General features: G+C 52.2%; 1 pseudogene across 1 annotated transcript; it reads right to left on the bottom strand.

The window, feature by feature from the left end:
* Positions 1 to 1,428: 1,428 nt before the first annotated feature.
* LOC307095203 (pre-B-cell leukemia transcription factor 2-like) lies at positions 1,429 to 2,672 on the bottom strand (annotated as a pseudogene). The gene is made up of 2 exons: positions 2,196 to 2,672; positions 1,429 to 2,091 (listed from the first exon to the last, which is right to left on the bottom strand). The product of its transcript is annotated as a pre-B-cell leukemia transcription factor 2-like (transcript).
* Positions 2,673 to 2,985: the final 313 nt, after the last annotated feature.

Here is a 2,985-nt window from a genome sequence, read left to right as displayed (position 1 = left end):
GCCAACCTGATCCCCCTAACTACCTTCCCCTGCTGGCCTGATCCCCCTAACTGCCCTCTTCTGCGCCCTGATCCCCCTAACTGCCCTCCCCTGCTGGCCTGGTCACCCCTAACTGCCCTCCCCTGCTGGCCTGGTCACCCCTATTAACTTGCTTTTTTAATCTTATCCCCTTCACACACAATTGTATTTGACTTCCTTTTTGGCTTCTTCCCCTCACACAATTTTTCTCTCCTTTATGTAACACTTTTTCCTACTGACTCATCATTTATAAACGTTTCTTTCCTCCTTATTTCCTACTTCTGTTCCATCATCCTTCTTCCCATCTTTCTCCTACCTTCCCTCCCTCCCCACATTCCTTCTTTCCTTTATCTTTATCCCTCCCCTCCCTCCCCTTTTTTTTCCTTCCCACCTTATTTTTTTTCATCACTTCCTCCCTCAGACCTGCTTTGCTCCCTCCCCCATTTCTTCCTTCTTCCCATTCTCCTTTTAAGCTCTACCAGCTCCCCTTTAAAGCTTTTCTTCCCTCCCTCTTTCTCTCTCATCCTACCTTTTCCATACATTCTTCTCTACTTACTTCCACTTTTTAAATATCTATCCACCTGCTTAATTATTCACTATCATTTATTTTTTTCTTTTCTGACTCCTACTTTTAAAATCTGTTCCCAGTACACAGCTATACTTGATTTTCATTATAGCTCCTACAGTTCACTCATACATCCTCTTTCCTTCTTTAACTCTGCTGTCTACTGACTCCTTTATAAAGTTCTTCTCTCCCTCCTTCCCTTTCTTTTTTCACCTAGCAATTCTATTGGTTTAAGCTGGAGGGGGAAGGGTGGGAGGCCTGGGGGCATGGCCAGGTCATATGTCCAGAAGTTGTGTCCCTATTTTTGGTGTCTCTGGTAGGTAGGGCATGGCTGGCATCTCCACAGATCCCAGAGCAGATAAGGGGTTGGGGGGGGGAGAGAATGGATGAAACGAGAGAGAGAGAGAGAGAGAGAGAGACAGAGAGAGAGGAACAGATTAGTCATATATGTGTCCGAGAGAGAGAGAACGTATATGTGTCTATAGAGAAACAATAGTTGTGTATGTATCTATGAGAGAGAGAAACAGAATAGTTGTGTATGTGTCTATGAGAGAGAGGATCTGAAAGATAGGGTTCTGGGTGTGTTTCTGTGTAAGAAACGGGGAGAGAAAAAGATTGAAAAGAAGGGAAAAAGGGGAGACAGATTCCTCCTTCCCCTTAGGGGACCCCGTTCTCCTTTCCATGTAGTCAGCAACCCCAGCACTGAGTTGGCTAGGGTAGGGCGACCCCATTTGCCCTTCTCCATCTTGTGCTTCTCCTGTGTCTGGGGCTTGTCCTCTAGATGCCTTTGTCCTCTTGTCAAGAGTCACCTCATGAGCCCCACCCTGTGGCCCTGAGGGGTGAGATCAGTTGGAAGTGTCAGAATGAACGCTTTCTGGTCCTTCTGTTGGAGACATCACTGAGGACGGGGTCACAGCCTCCTGCCAGCCACCATTTGCCCTCATTTCCCGAGGGCTGTACATCTGACCTCCCCTGAGGTTATCTCTGTAGCCCCCTGGGCCCATCGAGTGTTAGAGTGATTCCACCTGGGAAGCAGGGTAGGAATCTCCGTTGAGCCTTGGCAACCCCAGAAACATGTCTCTGGATCCTGAAAGATTGAAAGAGCCTCCAGAGCCTGTGAAGGAAGGGGGTGTTGGGGAGCTGGTGTGGCTGTGGCCCCCCTGGGTGACAGACATGGCGGTCATGACGGCATAGATGTTTGCCTCCTCTTGAAAATTTCCGATATTTTTCTTATAGTGAATCTGCTTGTTGCCAAACCAGTTGGAGACCTGAGAGACGGTGATGCCACACTTCTTGGCAAGCTCCTCCTTAGCCTCCTCACTGGGATACGGGTTACTCGGGTGGGAATAGAAATACTCATGTCGGACCTCGGTGGCCTGTTTGCTGAAGTTCCGGCGTTTCCATCTGACATCCAGGAATCGGGAGCGCAGGATGATGACGGCCTCGCAGGTTCTCTGCTTGAGCTGCATCTGGATGGCGCTGAACTTATGGTGTATCTTGAGCTGCATCTGGATGGCGCTGAACTTATGGTGTATCTTGAGCTGCATCTGGATGGCGCTGAACTTATGGTGTATCTTGAGCTGCATCTGGATGGCGCTGAACTTATGCTCACCATCCGCTCCATCTCCTTGGGTGCCACGGGCCTCGTGTGGCTCTGCTCCCTCAGCAGGTTCATGACGTGGGTCGTGAACTCGTTACATGTCTGTTCATATTTCTCCAGCTCCGAGTGGTAGATATGGCGAATCTGGGCAAGTTTGCTGCGATAGTCCCAGTGTTCGATGGAGTTGTCAGGGGACACGCCACCCCTGGAAGCTGCTGTGGCTGCTGCCGCTAAGCTGCCCCCCCCCCCCCCACGCCACCCTTTCTCAGGCCCAGCCACACCTTCTGCCAGAAGCATGTTGTCCAAGCACATAAGCTGGGAGTCCACCAGCTTCTCCTCCTGGGAGCTTCAGATGCTCTGGCCAGTCTTCTTGATTTCACACAGGACGCTAAAGAGAGCTGGCTTCACTCGGTGGCAGTTTAGGTCATGTTTCGTGGCCTGGGTCTAGTCCAGGCTCTGGTCCGTGATGGTCATTATCTGCTGCAGAATGTCCCCGATATCTTGCTTCCCTTGGCCTCCTGGGATCCCCCCCTCCACCACTCCCACCGGGAGGCTCGCCAGGGCCCCCAGGCTCCGCACCCACCAGCTCCAAGCCCCGCCAGCCCCTGCCTGGAGGGGGCAGCTTCAGCAGCTGCTCGTCCTTAGTGTTGGGGGGCCCTGAGGCCCCCTCCCTGTTCCACTCCTCCCCGGCCTGGTTACTTCCCCCCAAACTCGCTGTGGCCTCTGCTTCCTCCGCCCTGACCCCTGCCTGTCTCTCCATCTCCTGGCTCCCCCAGGGGTTCACCCTGGCTCTGAAGGGAGA

Source organism: Cnephaeus nilssonii, assembly GCF_951640355.1.
Source record: "Cnephaeus nilssonii genome assembly, chromosome: X".
Lineage (NCBI taxonomy): Eukaryota > Metazoa > Chordata > Mammalia > Chiroptera > Vespertilionidae > Cnephaeus > Cnephaeus nilssonii.
The sequence above is the reverse complement of the archived record's forward strand: the minus strand, read 5'-3'. Positions and strand labels throughout refer to the sequence as shown.